This window comes from Schistocerca piceifrons, unplaced genomic scaffold (assembly GCF_021461385.2).
Source record: "Schistocerca piceifrons isolate TAMUIC-IGC-003096 unplaced genomic scaffold, iqSchPice1.1 HiC_scaffold_701, whole genome shotgun sequence".
In the NCBI taxonomy this organism is placed as follows: Eukaryota; Metazoa; Arthropoda; class Insecta; order Orthoptera; family Acrididae; genus Schistocerca; species Schistocerca piceifrons.
The window spans coordinates 1,020,855-1,039,030 of NW_025728950.1; the positions used below are offsets into that span (position 1 = coordinate 1,020,855).

The following is an 18,176-nucleotide window of genomic DNA, read 5'->3' on the forward strand; positions in this document are numbered from 1 at the left end:
GACAGCCTTGTCGAACTGATCGTCTGATGGGAATTGGTCGTGATCTGCAGCCGTTCACAATGATTCTGGAATTTGCTCCATCCAAGAAGTGCCGGATGTCTCTTATGAAGTGCTCCCCGAAACCCTTCCGCGACATAACGGCCAGCAGGTAAGGATGGGAGAAGGCACCGGCGAAATCTAGAGATCAATTGAAGCCGGGGTTCGAGCGTCGGCGGTGGGTGAGTAAGACAGCATCACGGTATATAGAAGCAGCGGTGAAGGTGGTTCGATTCGAAACGCCAGTGTACCTTATTCATTACCTGTTTAAGATGTGAAGCCACACTTCGTGCCACCAACTTATAATCAGTGTTAAGAACACGTCCTTAGCCCGACAGTGACCTGTGACCTTTGGATTAAGGACCATACATACAGCTAGAAAATCGGCGGGTAGCTCGCAACCAGCAAACATCTCCTCGCACGTTTTGCAGAAGCGGTCTCCTAACAGGCCGGAAAACCTAGCACTTCGATTAGTGCTGGAATGGCACAATCGAAGGGCGGTATCCTTGCGGAGTACCGCCAGAGATGAAAAACCGCAGTGTCAGGGCCTAAATGCTTGCAGCGTGTGCGCTCCACATGTGGGAGTGACACACGGTGGTGCGGGCCGATATGGCAACAGGCGACCGTCGAAAACATCACAAAGGCAAGTGCCGGAAGGAACGACCAAATACGAGATCACTCGTCAACATCCCAGTACTACCCTCCATGTCAAGGAGTAAACTGCGACTCCCATTTGAACGCCGCTAGCTGCCAGGGCAGTGGAGAAGCCGTGAGGCCGCCCCACAGCAGCGTCAGGCCGGTGCGAGCTATACTGGCGCGAGCTACACCTAGCCGAGTGCTTACATCGTCCACCGCCTACTGCATATGTGTGTGTGCGTGTGTACACACGTATTCAGCGTGCGTGCGGCGGCGACGACGACGACGTTCGCGAGGAGCTAAGGTTATAACTCCAAAAAATTTAATTAAAATTATCTGTGCCCGGACCATAAGAGACGCTAACGAGGCATCCGAAGGCACTGTCCTGTGCCCCCATAAATTACCAGCCTAGCGTAATGCGGCTGCAAGTGCCGTCCGGCTAACCGCAAAAAAAAAAAAAATTCTTAAGATAATCTTAAATTAATGAAAAGAAATCGTGGTGTGTAAGCAACTAACTACTGGGCACATCAACAACTACGACAAGTTTTGCTACCAGCGGAATATCTGATCACTGCAGAAAGTTAACCCATTTCAGGCTGTGTTTTAATTAATTTTAGGTGGGCCGATCCCGGCGGTACTTCAATGCCGGGCCAACCCGCGACAGAGGTGGAGCAAGCCCCTAGCACTCCGTCATAAGCCAAAAATGAGTGTAATATTCTGGTCGTGTGATGCAGGACCTATCAGATATTAAGCTGATAAGACAAATACTACACTTTTTTCCCTCCTACCTCCCCTATAGACCTACCTTTTCCTCTCCAAAAATGCCGCCATCCTCTAGTGTCGACGCAGCACGTAAAGCAGGGTGTTGTTAGTAGCAAGACTTATTGCCATAAACCGAAAATAAAAGCGGAGGCATACTCTGCTATGCCTTGGGGGCGACGACACACTACTCAGAAACACACCTCCCTCTCCAGGTGTGAAGCAAGTGATGATGTTAAAAACTAAATAGAAAGAAATAAATAAAGACAGAAATGAAGGCAAAATAAAAAAAAAAACAGCGACGGCAGCACACTCAAACGAAACTGGCGAGATAATCCCATCGCCCATAGAATTAACGAAGTAATAATCCTTTAAGATAGATTATGTGTTTTCCAATTTTCCAATAATTTTTCATACAAGGTTCACACAATTTCCGTGTTACCAATTTCCATATTATCAGTATCATAGAACAGTCTACTCTAGTGATGCCCTGAAGGCCAATATCAAATCTGGGGTATGGGTAAGTCAAGGGTAGTTTGAAAGTCTGAGTGACAAAGATCCAGGGGTACACTCAGGCAATTCTTATACGAGGTGCCTTAGTCAGCCCAGAACACCTTTTGATAACCATGAACCATTGCAACTTTAAGAAATCTTGCAAAAGTAATGGTATATTTCCGGTCAGATTCCGCCAGGCGATGCTGGCTCCAAAGGTAGTCCATGAAAGAGACAGCATCGGTGAGGCAAAGGTCATAGATCGTGAAAATGGTGTGGCCCAAGAGCCACACCATTGCGTTACGTCGTGTTCGTTGGTTGGTCTGAATATCAGGGGTAAGGAACCAGTCGATTGACACATAGTCCAGTGTAGTCCTACCGATCAGCGCTAATAGCACACGTGCAAGGTCCCACACTTCTGTGACGTGAGGGCATAAGAGACGATGCTCTCTGGTGTCTACGTCACCACATCGGCCGCAAGCAGCCGAGGGCCATAGGCGGATGGCCACCAGGCGGTGATTAGTGGGTATTAAATTGTTTACAACGCGATACCATAGCGCTGAAACTTCTGTGGGAAGGGCTGGGTGGTTGATATTAGCCCAAGCTTGGTGTCAGATGACCGACGGTCGTCTGTCCTCCAATTTATGTGGTGTGGGCTGGCCTCGAAGCGCCTAGTAAAGGCGCTTCGATGTGCGTGCCTTGTCGGTGGCCACTGTTAGGACGTAACTTTGATTGAGGTAATAGTCCTTGACTGTCGTCATCCGGAATGGAATATGTGTCAAACATACTGGTGCACGCGCCGATTGTGGGCGATAACGGTCGAAAAGCACCGCTGTTGTACCACCTGGGTCAATCTCACGCAAAGTGGCGATACTTTGAATCAGGATTGCCGCACATTTGCGGGGAAAGTCAATGAGTCCAAGGCCACTATCGACCTTTGGCAGTGTACAATTCTGCGCATCAACTTTGAATAGTGCATGCCGCCAAAATAGGCAATATACTGTTTGTGAGATGGCTCTGCTGGTTTGTTTCGGTAGCGTATGGAGTTGTGCTACATACTATGCCCGTGATAGGATGTATGTACTAATCAGTTGGATTCGTTGATGGAGGTCGAGTCGTCGATCAGTGTGACTCATGCAAAATCCTCTGATGCGCGTGAGAATCCGCCTGCACGTGAATGTTAACATGCGCTGCGGACAGTCAGTCACCTCAAGACCCAAGATACGTTGTTCCCCTACAATCCGGTTGCATGGGCGTTCGATGGTCAATGATCGTGGCCCTAGTGGCATTAGCACCAATTTGTTGGATTTTAACATGGCACCGGATGCTCGTTCATAAACGTGGAGGACTCGGCGAACCGAATCGATGTCATTGGCGTTTGCTACAAACACACCTACACCATCCGCGTATGCCGCACTGCGGAAGGTGACGCCTGGGAAAGGAACACCATCGACCATCCATCCGATGTCACGCAGCATGGGGTCCAGCGCCAAAGCGATAAAATACACTGACAAGGGACAGCCTTGTCGAACTGATCGTCTGATGGGAATTGGTCGTGATCTGCAGCCGTTCACAATGATTCTGGAATTTGCTCCATCCAAGAAGTGCCGGATGTCTCTTATGAAGTGCTCCCCGAAACCCTTCCGCGACATAACGGCCAGCAGGTAAGGATGGGAGAAGGCACCGGCGAAATCTAGAGATCAATTGAAGCCGGGGTTCGAGCGTCGGCGGTGGGTGAGTAAGACAGCATCACGGTATATAGAAGCAGCGGTGAAGGTGGTTCGATTCGAAACGCCAGTGTACCTTATTCATTACCTGTTTAAGATGTGAAGCCACACTTCGTGCCACCAACTTATAATCAGTGTTAAGAACACGTCCTTAGCCCGACAGTGACCTGTGACCTTTGGATTAAGGACCATACATACAGCTAGAAAATCGGCGGGTAGCTCGCAACCAGCAAACATCTCCTCGCACGTTTTGCAGAAGCGGTCTCCTAACAGGCCGGAAAACCTAGCACTTCGATTAGTGCTGGAATGGCACAATCGAAGGGCGGTATCCTTGCGGAGTACCGCCAGAGATGAAAAACCGCAGTGTCAGGGCCTAAATGCTTGCAGCGTGTGCGCTCCACATGTGGGAGTGACACACGGTGGTGCGGGCCGATATGGCAACAGGCGACCGTCGAAAACATCACAAAGGCAAGTGCCGGAAGGAACGACCAAATACGAGATCACTCGTCAACATCCCAGTACTACCCTCCATGTCGAGGAGTAAACTGCGACTCCCATTTGAACGCCGCTAGCTGCCAGGGCAGTGGAGAAGCCGTGAGGCCGCCCCACAGCAGCGTCAGGCCGGTGCGAGCTATACTGGCGCGAGCTACACCTAGCCGAGTGCTTACATCGTCCACCGCCTACTGCATATGTGTGTGTGCGTGTGTACACACGTATTCAGCGTGCGTGCGGCGGCGACGACGACGACGTTCGCGAGGAGCTAAGGTTATAACTCCAAAAAATTTAATTAAAATTATCTGTGCCCGGACCATAAGAGACGCTAACGAGGCATCCGAAGGCACTGTCCTGTGCCCCCATAAATTACCAGCCTAGCGTAATGCGGCTGCAAGTGCCGTCCGGCTAACCGCAAAAAAAAAAAAAAAAATTCTTAAGATAATCTTAAATTAATGAAAAGAAATCGTGGTGTGTAAGCAACTAACTACTGGGCACATCAACAACTACGACAAGTTTTGCTACCAGCGGAATATCTGATCACTGCAGAAAGTTAACCCATTTCAGGCTGTGTTTTAATTAATTTTAGGTGGGCCGATCCCGGCGGTACTTCAATGCCGGGCCAACCCGCGACAGAGGTGGAGCAAGCCCCTAGCACTCCGTCATAAGCCAAAAATGAGTGTAATATTCTGGTCGTGTGATGCAGGACCTATCAGATATTAAGCTGATAAGACAAATACTACACTTTTTTCCCTCCTACCTCCCCTATAGACCTACCTTTTCCTCTCCAAAAATGCCGCCATCCTCTAGTGTCGACGCAGCACGTAAAGCAGGGTGTTGTTAGTAGCAAGACTTATTGCCATAAACCGAAAATAAAAGCGGAGGCATACTCTGCTATGCCTTGGGGGCGACGACACACTACTCAGAAACACACCTCCCTCTCCAGGTGTGAAGCAAGTGATGATGTTAAAAACTAAATAGAAAGAAATAAATAAAGACAGAAATGAAGGCAAAATAAGAAAAAAAACAGCGACGGCAGCACACTCAAACGAAACTGGCGAGATAATCCCATCGCCCATAGAATTAACGAAGTAATAATCCTTTAAGATAGATTATGTGTTTTCCAATTTTCCAATAATTTTTCATACAAGGTTCACACAATTTCCGTGTTACCAATTTCCATATTATCAGTATCATAGAACAGTCTACTCTAGTGATGCCCTGAAGGCCAATATCAAATCTGGGGTATGGGTAAGCCAAGGGTAGTTTGAAAGTCTGAGTGACAAAGATCCAGGGGTACACTCAGGCAATTCTTATACGAGGTGCCTTAGTCAGCCCAGAACACCTTTTGATAACCATGAACCATTGCAACTTTAAGAAATCTTGCAAAAGTAATGGTATATTTCCGGTCAGATTCCGCCAGGCGATGCTGGCTCCAAAGGTAGTCCATGAAAGAGACAGCATCGGTGAGGCAAAGGTCATAGATCGTGAAAATGGTGTGGCCCAAGAGCCACACCATTGCGTTACGTCGTGTTCGTTGGTTGGTCTGAATATCAGGGGTAAGGAACCAGTCGATTGACACATAGTCCAGTGTAGTCCCACCGATCAGCGCTAATAGCACACGTGCAAGGTCCCACACTTCTGTGACGTGAGGGCATAAGAGACGATGCTCTCTGGTGTCTACGTCACCACATCGGCCGCAAGCAGCCGAGGGCCATAGTCGGATGGCCACCAGGCGGTGATTAGTGGGTATTAAATTGTTTACAACGCGATACCATAGCGCTGAAACTTCTGTGGGAAGGGCTGAGTGGTTGATATTAGCCCAAGCTTGGTGTCAGATGACCGACGGTCGTCTGTCCTCCAATTTATGTGGTGTGGGCTGGCCTCGAAGCGCCTAGTAAAGGCGCTTCGGTGTGCGTGCCTTGTCGGTGGCCACTGTTAGGACGTAACTTTGATTGAGGTAATAGTCCTTGACTGTCGTCATCCGGAATGGAATATGTGTCAAACATACTGGTGCACGCGCCGATTGTGGGCGATAACGGTCGAAAAGCACCGCTGTTGTACCACCTGGGTCAATCTCACGCAAAGTGGCGATACTTTGAATCAGGATTGCCGCACATTTGCGGGGAAAGTCAATGAGTCCAAGGCCACTATCGACCTTTGGCAGTGTACAATTCTGCGCATCAACTTTGAATAGTGCATGCCGCCAAAATAGGCAATATACTGTTTGTGAGATGGCTCTGCTGGTTTGTTTCGGTAGCGTATGGAGTTGTGCTACATACTATGCCCGTGATAGGATGTATGTACTAATCAGTTGGATTCGTTGATGGAGGTCGAGTCGTCGATCAGTGTGACTCATGCAAAATCCTCTGATGCGCGTGAGAATCCGCCTGCACGTGAGTGTTAACATGCGCTGCGGACAGTCAGTCACCTCAAGACCCAAGATACGTTGTTCCCCTACAATCCGGTTGCATGGGCGTTCGATGGTCAATGATCGTGGCCCTAGTGGCATTAGCACCATTTTGTTGGATTTTAACATGGCACCGGATGCTCGTTCATAAACGTGGAGGACTCGGCGAACCAAATCGATGTCATTGGCGTTTGCTACAAACACACCTACACCATCCGCGTATGCCGCACTGCGGAAGGTGACGCCTGGGAAAGGAACACCATCGACCATCCATCCGATGTCACGCAGCATGGGGTCCAGCGCCAAAGCGATAAAATACACTGACAAGGGACAGCCTTGTCGAACTGATCGTCTGATGGGAATTGGTCGTGATCTGCAGCCGTTCACAATGATTCTGGAATTTGCTCCATCCAAGAAGTGCCGGATGTCTCTTATGAAGTGCTCCCCGAAACCCTTCCGCGACATAACGGCCAGCAGGTAAGGATGGGAGAAGGCACCGGCGAAATCTAGAGATCAATTGAAGCCGGGGTTCGAGCGTCGGCGGTGGGTGAGTAAGACAGCATCACGGTATATAGAAGCAGCGGTGAAGGTGGTTCGATTCGAAACGCCAGTGTACCTTATTCATTACCTGTTTAAGATGTGAAGCCACACTTCGTGCCACCAACTTATAATCAGTGTTAAGAACACGTCCTTAGCCCGACAGTGACCTGTGACCTTTGGATTAAGGACCATACATACAGCTAGAAAATCGGCGGGTAGCTCGCAACCAGCAAACATCTCCTCGCACGTTTTGCAGAAGCGGTCTCCTAACAGGCCGGAAAACCTAGCACTTCGATTAGTGCTGGAATGGCACAATCGAAGGGCGGTATCCTTGCGGAGTACCGCCAGAGATGAAAAACCGCAGTGTCAGGGCCTAAATGCTTGCAGCGTGTGCGCTCCACATGTGGGACTGACACACGGTGGTGCGGGCCGATATGGCAACAGGCGACCGTCGAAAACATCACAAAGGCAAGTGCCGGAAGGAACGACCAAATACGAGATCACTCGTCAACATCCCAGTACTACCCTCCATGTCGAGGAGTAAACTGCGACTCCCATTTGAACGCCGCTAGCTGCCAGGGCAGTGGAGAAGCCGTGAGGCCGCCCCACAGCAGCGTCAGGCCGGTGCGAGCTATACTGGCGCGAGCTACACCTAGCCGAGTGCTTACATCGTCCACCGCCTACTGCATATGTGTGTGTGCGTGTGTACACACGTATTCAGCGTGCGTGCGGCGGCGACGACGACGACGTTCGCGAGGAGCTAAGGTTATAACTCAAAAAAATTTAATTAAAATTATCTGTGCCCGGACCATAAGAGACGCTAACGAGGCATCCGAAGGCACTGTCCTGTGCCCCCATAAATTACCAGCCTAGCGTAATGCGGCTGCAAGTGCCGTCCGGCTAACCGCAAAAAAAAAAAAATTCTTAAGATAATCTTAAATTAATGAAAAGAAATCGTGGTGTGTAAGCAACTAACTACTGGGCACATCAACAACTACGACAAGTTTTGCTACCAGCGGAATATCTGATCACTGCAGAAAGTTAACCCATTTCAGGCTGTGTTTTAATTAATTTTAGGTGGGCCGATCCCGGCGGTACTTCAATGCCGGGCCAACCCGCGACAGAGGTGGAGCAAGCCCCTAGCACTCCGTCATAAGCCAAAAATGAGTGTAATATTCTGGTCGTGTGATGCAGGACCTATCAGATATTAAGCTGATAAGACAAATACTACACTTTTTTCCCTCCTACCTCCCCTATAGACCTACCTTTTCCTCTCCAAAAATGCCGCCATCCTCTAGTGTCGACGCAGCACGTAAAGCAGGGTGTTGTTAGTAGCAAGACTTATTGCCATAAACCGAAAATAAAAGCGGAGGCATACTCTGCTATGCCTTGGGGGCGACGACACACTACTCAGAAACACACCTCCCTCTCCAGGTGTGAAGCAAGTGATGATGTTAAAAACTAAATAGAAAGAAATAAATAAAGACAGAAATGAAGGCAAAATAAAAAAAAAAAACAGCGACGGCAGCACACTCAAACGAAACTGGCGAGATAATCCCATCGCCCATAGAATTAACGAAGTAATAATCCTTTAAGATAGATTATGTGTTTTCCAATTTTCCAATAATTTTTCATACAAGGTACACAATTTCCGTGTTACCAATTTCCATATTATCAGTATCATAGAACAGTCTACTCTAGTGATGCCCTGAAGGCCAATATCAAATCTGGGGTATGGGTAAATCAAGGGTAGTTTGAAAGTCTGAGTGACAAAGATCCAGGGGTACACTCAGGCAATTCTTATACGAGGTGCCTTAGTCAGCCCAGAACACCTTTTGATAACCATGAACCATTGCAACTTTAAGAAATCTTGCAAAAGTAATGGTATATTTCCGGTCAGATTCCGCCAGGCGATGCTGGCTCCAAAGGTAGTCCATGAAAGAGACAGCATCGGTGAGGCAAAGGTCATAGATCGTGAAAATGGTGTGGCCCAAGAGCCACACCATTGCGTTACGTCGTGTTCGTTGGTTGGTCTGAATATCAGGGGTAAGGAACCAGTCGATTGACACATAGTCCAGTGTAGTCCCACCGATCAGCGCTAATAGCACACGTGCAAGGTCCCACACTTCTGTGACGTGAGGGCATAAGAGACGATGCTCTCTGGTGTCTACGTCACCACATCGGCCGCAAGCAGCCGAGGGCCATAGGCGGATGGCCACCAGGCGGTGATTAGTGGGTATTAAATTGTTTACAACGCGATACCATAGCGCTGAAACTTCTGTGGGAAGGGCTGGGTGGTTGATATTAGCCCAAGCTTGGTGTCAGATGACCGACGGTCGTCTGTCCTCCAATTTATGTGGTGTGGGCTGGCCTCGAAGCGCCTAGTAAAGGCGCTTCGATGTGCGTGCCTTGTCGGTGGCCACTGTTAGGACGTAACTTTGATTGAGGTAATAGTCCTTGACTGTCGTCATCCGGAATGGAATATGTGTCAAACATACTGGTGCACGCGCCGATTGTGGGCGATAACGGTCGAAAAGCACCGCTGTTGTACCACCTGGGTCAATCTCACGCAAAGTGGCGATACTTTGAATCAGGATTGCCGCACATTTGCGGGGAAAGTCAATGAGTCCAAGGCCACTATCGACCTTTGGCAGTGTACAATTCTGCGCATCAACTTTGAATAGTGCATGCCGCCACAATAGGCAATATACTGTTTGTGAGATGGCTCTGCTGGTTTGTTTCGGTAGCGTATGGAGTTGTGCTACATACTATGCCCGTGATAGGATGTATGTACTAATCAGTTGGATTCGATGATGGAGGTCGAGTCGTCGATCAGTGTGACTCATGCAAAATCCTCTGATGCGCGTGAGAATCCGCCTGCACGTGAATGTTAACTTGCGCTGCGGACAGTCAGTCACCTCAAGACCCAAGATACGTTGTTCCCCTACAATCCGGTTGCATGGGCGTTCGATGGTCAATGATCGTGGCCCTAGTGGCATTAGCACCATTTTGTTGGATTTTAACATGGCACCGGATGCTCGTTCATAAACGTGGAGGACTCGGCGAACCAAATCGATGTCATTGGCGTTTGCTACAAACACACCTACACCATCCGCGTATGCCGCACTGCGGAAGGTGACGCCTGGGAAAGGAACACCATCGACCATCCATCCGATGTCACGCAGCATGGGGTCCAGCGCCAAAGCGATAAAATACACTGACAAGGGACAGCCTTGTCGAACTGATCGTCTGATGGGAATTGGTCGTGATCTGCAGCCGTTCACAATGATTCTGGAATTTGCTCCATCCAAGAAGTGCCGGATGTCTCTTATGAAGTGCTCCCCGAAACCCTTCCGCGACATAACGGCCAGCAGGTAAGGATGGGAGAAGGCACCGGCGAAATCTAGAGATCAATTGAAGCCGGGGTTCGAGCGTCGGCGGTGGGTGAGTAAGACAGCATCACGGTATATAGAAGCAGCGGTGAAGGTGGTTCGATTCGAAACGCCAGTGTACCTTATTCATTACCTGTTTAAGATGTGAAGCCACACTTCGTGCCACCAACTTATAATCAGTGTTAAGAACACGTCCTTAGCCCGACAGTGACCTGTGACCTTTGGATTAAGGACCATACATACAGCTAGAAAATCGGCGGGTAGCTCGCAACCAGCAAACATCTCCTCGCACGTTTTGCAGAAGCGGTCTCCTAACAGGCCGGAAAACCTAGCACTTCGATTAGTGCTGGAATGGCACAATCGAAGGGCGGTATCCTTGCGGAGTACCGCCAGAGATGAAAAACCGCAGTGTCAGGGCCTAAATGCTTGCAGCGTGTGCGCTCCACATGTGGGACTGACACACGGTGGTGCGGGCCGATATGGCAACAGGCGACCGTCGAAAACATCACAAAGGCAAGTGCCGGAAGGAACGACCAAATACGAGATCACTCGTCAACATCCCAGTACTACCCTCCATGTCGAGGAGTAAACTGCGACTCCCATTTGAACGCCGCTAGCTGCCAGGGCAGTGGAGAAGCCGTGAGGCCGCCCCACAGCAGCGTCAGGCCGGTGCGAGCTATACTGGCGCGAGCTACACCTAGCCGAGTGCTTACATCGTCCACCGCCTACTGCATATGTGTGTGTGCGTGTGTACACACGTATTCAGCGTGCGTGCGGCGGCGACGACGACGACGTTCGCGAGGAGCTAAGGTTATAACTCAAAAAAATTTAATTAAAATTATCTGTGCCCGGACCATAAGAGACGCTAACGAGGCATCCGAAGGCACTGTCCTGTGCCCCCATAAATTACCAGCCTAGCGTAATGCGGCTGCAAGTGCCGTCCGGCTAACCGCAAAAAAAAAAAAATTCTTAAGATAATCTTAAATTAATGAAAAGAAATCGTGGTGTGTAAGCAACTAACTACTGGGCACATCAACAACTACGACAAGTTTTGCTACCAGCGGAATATCTGATCACTGCAGAAAGTTAACCCATTTCAGGCTGTGTTTTAATTAATTTTAGGTAGGCCGATCCCGGCGGTACTTCAATGCCGGGCCAACCCGCGACAGAGGTGGAGCAAGCCCCTAGCACTCCGTCATAAGCCAAAAATGAGTGTAATATTCTGGTCGTGTGATGCAGGACCTATCAGATATTAAGCTGATAAGACAAATACTACACTTTTTTCCCTCCTACCTCCCCTATAGACCTACCTTTTCCTCTCCAAAAATGCCGCCATCCTCTAGTGTCGACGCAGCACGTAAAGCAGGGTGTTGTTAGTAGCAAGACTTATTGCCATAAACCGAAAATAAAAGCGGAGGCATACTCTGCTATGCCTTGGGGGCGACGACACACTACTCAGAAACACACCTCCCTCTCCAGGTGTGAAGCAAGTGATGATGTTAAAAACTAAATAGAAAGAAATAAATAAAGACAGAAATGAAGGCAAAATAAAAAAAAACAGCGACGGCAGCACACTCAAACGAAACTGGCGAGATAATCCCATCGCCCATAGAATTAACGAAGTAATAATCCTTTAAGATAGATTATGTGTTTTCCAATTTTCCAATAATTTTTCATACAAGGTTCACACAATTTCCGTGTTACCAATTTCCATATTATCAGTATCATAGAACAGTCTACTCTAGTGATGCCCTGAAGGCCAATATCAAATCTGGGGTATGGGTAAGTCAAGGGTAGTTTGAAAGTCTGAGTGACAAAGATCCAGGGGTACACTCAGGCAATTCTTATACGAGGTGCCTTAGTCAGCCCAGAACACCTTTTGATAACCATGAACCATTGCAACTTTAAGAAATCTTGCAAAAGTAATGGTATATTTCCGGTCAGATTCCGCCAGGCGATGCTGGCTCCAAAGGTAGTCCATGAAAGAGACAGCATCGGTGAGGCAAAGGTCATAGATCGTGAAAATGGTGTGGCCCAAGAGCCACACCATTGCGTTACGTCGTGTTCGTTGGTTGGTCTGAATATCAGGGGTAAGGAACCAGTCGATTGACACATAGTCCAGTGTAGTCCCACCGATCAGCGCTAATAGCACACGTGCAAGGTCCCACACTTCTGTGACGTGAGGGCATAAGAGACGATGCTCTCTGGTGTCTACGTCACCACATCGGCCGCAAGCAGCCGAGGGCCATAGGCGGATGGCCACCAGGCGGTGATTAGTGGGTATTAAATTGTTTACAACGCGATACCATAGCGCTGAAACTTCTGTGGGAAGGGCTGGGTGGTTGATATTAGCCCAAGCTTGGTGTCAGATGACCGACGGTCGTCTGTCCTCCAATTTATGTGGTGTGGGCTGGCCTCGAAGCGCCTAGTAAAGGCGCTTCGATGTGCGTGCCTTGTCGGTGGCCACTGTTAGGACGTAACTTTGATTGAGGTAATAGTCCTTGACTGTCGTCATCCGGAATGGAATATGTGTCAAACATACTGGTGCACGCGCCGATTGTGGGCGATAACGGTCGAAAAGCACCGCTGTTGTACCACCTGGGTCAATCTCACGCAAAGTGGCGATACTTTGAATCAGGATTGCCGCACATTTGCGGGGAAAGTCAATGAGTCCAAGGCCACTATCGACCTTTGGCAGTGTACAATTCTGCGCATCAACTTTGAATAGTGCATGCCGCCACAATAGGCAATATACTGTTTGTGAGATGGCTCTGCTGGTTTGTTTCGGTAGCGTATGGAGTTGTGCTACATACTATGCCCGTGATAGGATGTATGTACTAATCAGTTGGATTCGATGATGGAGGTCGAGTCGTCGATCAGTGTGACTCATGCAAAATCCTCTGATGCGCGTGAGAATCCGCCTGCACGTGAATGTTAACTTGCGCTGCGGACAGTCAGTCACCTCAAGACCCAAGATACGTTGTTCCCCTACAATCCGGTTGCATGGGCGTTCGATGGTCAATGATCGTGGCCCTAGTGGCATTAGCACCATTTTGTTGGATTTTAACATGGCACCGGATGCTCGTTCATAAACGTGGAGGACTCGGCGAACCAAATCGATGTCATTGGCGTTTGCTACAAACACACCTACACCATCCGCGTATGCCGCACTGCGGAAGGTGACGCCTGGGAAAGGAACACCATCGACCATCCATCCGATGTCACGCAGCATGGGGTCCAGCGCCAAAGCGATAAAATACACTGACAAGGGACAGCCTTGTCGAACTGATCGTCTGATGGGAATTGGTCGTGATCTGCAGCCGTTCACAATGATTCTGGAATTTGCTCCATCCAAGAAGTGCCGGATGTCTCTTATGAAGTGCTCCCCGAAACCCTTCCGCGACATAACGGCCAGCAGGTAAGGATGGGAGAAGGCACCGGCGAAATCTAGAGATCAATTGAAGCCGGGGTTCGAGCGTCGGCGGTGGGTGAGTAAGACAGCATCACGGTATATAGAAGCAGCGGTGAAGGTGGTTCGATTCGAAACGCCAGTGTACCTTATTCATTACCTGTTTAAGATGTGAAGCCACACTTCGTGCCACCAACTTATAATCAGTGTTAAGAACACGTCCTTAGCCCGACAGTGACCTGTGACCTTTGGATTAAGGACCATACATACAGCTAGAAAATCGGCGGGTAGCTCGCAACCAGCAAACATCTCCTCGCACGTTTTGCAGAAGCGGTCTCCTAACAGGCCGGAAAACCTAGCACTTCGATTAGTGCTGGAATGGCACAATCGAAGGGCGGTATCCTTGCGGAGTACCGCCAGAGATGAAAAACCGCAGTGTCAGGGCCTAAATGCTTGCAGCGTGTGCGCTCCACATGTGGGACTGACACACGGTGGTGCGGGCCGATATGGCAACAGGCGACCGTCGAAAACATCACAAAGGCAAGTGCCGGAAGGAACGACCAAATACGAGATCACTCGTCAACATCCCAGTACTACCCTCCATGTCGAGGAGTAAACTGCGACTCCCATTTGAACGCCGCTAGCTGCCAGGGCAGTGGAGAAGCCGTGAGGCCGCCCCACAGCAGCGTCAGGCCGGTGCGAGCTATACTGGCGCGAGCTACACCTAGCCGAGTGCTTACATCGTCCACCGCCTACTGCATATGTGTGTGTGCGTGTGTACACACGTATTCAGCGTGCGTGCGGCGGCGACGACGACGACGTTCGCGAGGAGCTAAGGTTATAACTCAAAAAAATTTAATTAAAATTATCTGTGCCCGGACCATAAGAGACGCTAACGAGGCATCCGAAGGCACTGTCCTGTGCCCCCATAAATTACCAGCCTAGCGTAATGCGGCTGCAAGTGCCGTCCGGCTAACCGCAAAAAAAAAAAAATTCTTAAGATAATCTTAAATTAATGAAAAGAAATCGTGGTGTGTAAGCAACTAACTACTGGGCACATCAACAACTACGACAAGTTTTGCTACCAGCGGAATATCTGATCACTGCAGAAAGTTAACCCATTTCAGGCTGTGTTTTAATTAATTTTAGGTAGGCCGATCCCGGCGGTACTTCAATGCCGGGCCAACCCGCGACAGAGGTGGAGCAAGCCCCTAGCACTCCGTCATAAGCCAAAAATGAGTGTAATATTCTGGTCGTGTGATGCAGGACCTATCAGATATTAAGCTGATAAGACAAATACTACACTTTTTTCCCTCCTACCTCCCCTATAGACCTACCTTTTCCTCTCCAAAAATGCCGCCATCCTCTAGTGTCGACGCAGCACGTAAAGCAGGGTGTTGTTAGTAGCAAGACTTATTGCCATAAACCGAAAATAAAAGCGGAGGCATACTCTGCTATGCCTTGGGGGCGACGACACACTACTCAGAAACACACCTCCCTCTCCAGGTGTGAAGCAAGTGATGATGTTAAAAACTAAATAGAAAGAAATAAATAAAGACAGAAATGAAGGCAAAATAAAAAAAAAACAGCGACGGCAGCACACTCAAACGAAACTGGCGAGATAATCCCATCGCCCATAGAATTAACGAAGTAATAATCCTTTAAGATAGATTATGTGTTTTCCAATTTTCCAATAATTTTTCATACAAGGTTCACACAATTTCCGTGTTACCAATTTCCATATTATCAGTATCATAGAACAGTCTACTCTAGTGATGCCCTGAAGGCCAATATCAAATCTGGGGTATGGGTAAGTCAAGGGTAGTTTGAAAGTCTGAGTGACAAAGATCCAGGGGTACACTCAGGCAATTCTTATACGAGGTGCCTTAGTCAGCCCAGAACACCTTTTGATAACCATGAACCATTGCAACTTTAAGAAATCTTGCAAAAGTAATGGTATATTTCCGGTCAGATTCCGCCAGGCGATGCTGGCTCCAAAGGTAGTCCATGAAAGAGACAGCATCGGTGAGGCAAAGGTCATAGATCGTGAAAATGGTGTGGCCCAAGAGCCACACCATTGCGTTACGTCGTGTTCGTTGGTTGGTCTGAATATCAGGGGTAAGGAACCAGTCGATTGACACATAGTCCAGTGTAGTCCCACCGATCAGCGCTAATAGCACACGTGCAAGGTCCCACACTTCTGTGACGTGAGGGCATAAGAGACGATGCTCTCTGGTGTCTACGTCACCACATCGGCCGCAAGCAGCCGAGGGCCATAGGCGGATGGCCACCAGGCGGTGATTAGTGGGTATTAAATTGTTTACAACGCGATACCATAGCGCTGAAACTTCTGTGGGAAGGGCTGGGTGGTTGATATTAGCCCAAGCTTGGTGTCAGATGACCGACGGTCGTCTGTCCTCCAATTTATGTGGTGTGGGCTGGCCTCGAAGCGCCTAGTAAAGGCGCTTCGATGTGCGTGCCTTGTCGGTGGCCACTGTTAGGACGTAACTTTGATTGAGGTAATAGTCCTTGACTGTCGTCATCCGGAATGGAATATGTGTCAAACATACTGGTGCACGCGCCGATTGTGGGCGATAACGGTCGAAAAGCACCGCTGTTGTACCACCTGGGTCAATCTCACGCAAAGTGGCGATACTTTGAATCAGGATTGCCGCACATTTGCGGGGAAAGTCAATGAGTCCAAGGCCACTATCGACCTTTGGCAGTGTACAATTCTGCGCATCAACTTTGAATAGTGCATGCCGCCACAATAGGCAATATACTGTTTGTGAGATGGCTCTGCTGGTTTGTTTCGGTAGCGTATGGAGTTGTGCTACATACTATGCCCGTGATAGGATGTATGTACTAATCAGTTGGATTCGTTGATGGAGGTCGAGTCGTCGATCAGTGTGACTCATGCAAAATCCTCTGATGCGCGTGAGAATCCGCCTGCACGTGAATGTTAACATGCGCTGCGGACAGGCAGTCACCTCAAGACCCAAGATACGTTGTTCCCCTACAATCCGGTTGCATGGGCGTTCGATGGTCAATGATCGTGGCCCTAGTGGCATTAGCACCATTTTGTTGGATTTTAACATGGCACCGGATCCTCGTTCATAAACGTGGAGGACTCGGCGAACCGAATCGATGTCATTGGCGTTTGCTACAAACACACCTACACCATCCGCGTATGCCGCACTGCGGAAGGTGACGCCTGGGAAAGGAACACCATCGACCATCCATCCGATGTCACGCAGCATGGGGTCCAGCGCCAAAGCGATAAAATACACTGACAAGGGACAGCCTTGTCGAACTGATCGTCTGATGGGAATTGGTCGTGATCTGCAGCCGTTCACAATGATTCTGGAATTTGCTCCATCCAAGAAGTGCCGGATGTCTCTTATGAAGTGCTCCCCGAAACCCTTCCGCGACATAACGGCCAGCAGGTAAGGATGGGAGAAGGCACCGGCGAAATCTAGAGATCAATTGAAGCCGGGGTTCGAGCGACGGCGGTGGGTGAGTAAGACAGCATCACGGTATATAGAAGCAGCGGTGAAGGTGGTTCGATTCGAAACGCCAGTGTACCTTATTCATTACCTGTTTAAGATGTGAAGCCACACTTCGTGCCACCAACTTATAATCAGTGTTAAGAACACGTCCTTAGCCCGACAGTGACCTGTGACCTTTGGATTAAGGACCATACATACAGCTAGAAAATCGGCGGGTAGCTCGCAACCAGCAAACATCTCCTCGCACGTTTTGCAGAAGCGGTCTCCTAACAGGCCGGAAAACCTAGCACTTCGATTAGTGCTGGAATGGCACAATCGAAGGGCGGTATCCTTGCGGAGTACCGCCAGAGATGAAAAACCGCAGTGTCAGGGCCTAAATGATTGCAGCGTGTGCGCTCCACATGTGGGACTGACACACGGTGGTGCGGGCCGATATGGCAACAGGCGACCGTCGAAAACATCACAAAGGCAAATGCCGGAAGGAACGACCAAATACGAGATCACTCGTCAACATCCCAGTACTACCCTCCATGTCGAGGAGTAAACTGCGACTCCCATTTGAACGCCGCTAGCTGCCAGGGCAGTGGAGAAGCCGTGAGGCCGCCCCACAGCAGCGTCAGGCCGGTGCGAGCTATACTGGCGCGAGCTACACCTAGCCGAGTGCTTACATCGTCCACCGCCTACTGCATATGTGTGTGTGCGTGTGTACACACGTATTCAGCGTGCGTGCGGCGGCGACGACGACGACGTTCGCGAGGAGCTAAGGTTATAACT

At 49.3% G+C, this 18,176-nt stretch overlaps 5 pseudogenes; all 5 read right to left on the minus strand.

Moving 5' to 3' along the window:
* Window positions 1–1,284: 1,284 nt before the first annotated feature.
* On the minus strand, window positions 1,285–1,495 carry LOC124769493 (annotated as a pseudogene).
* Window positions 1,496–4,726: 3,231 nt separating this feature from the next.
* LOC124769494 lies at window positions 4,727–4,937 on the minus strand (annotated as a pseudogene).
* A 3,227-nt stretch (window positions 4,938–8,164) lies between these two features.
* LOC124769495 lies at window positions 8,165–8,375 on the minus strand (annotated as a pseudogene).
* Window positions 8,376–11,601: 3,226 nt separating this feature from the next.
* On the minus strand, window positions 11,602–11,812 carry LOC124769564 (annotated as a pseudogene).
* A 3,225-nt stretch (window positions 11,813–15,037) lies between these two features.
* On the minus strand, window positions 15,038–15,248 carry LOC124769565 (annotated as a pseudogene).
* Between the last annotated feature and the right edge of the window lie 2,928 nt (window positions 15,249–18,176).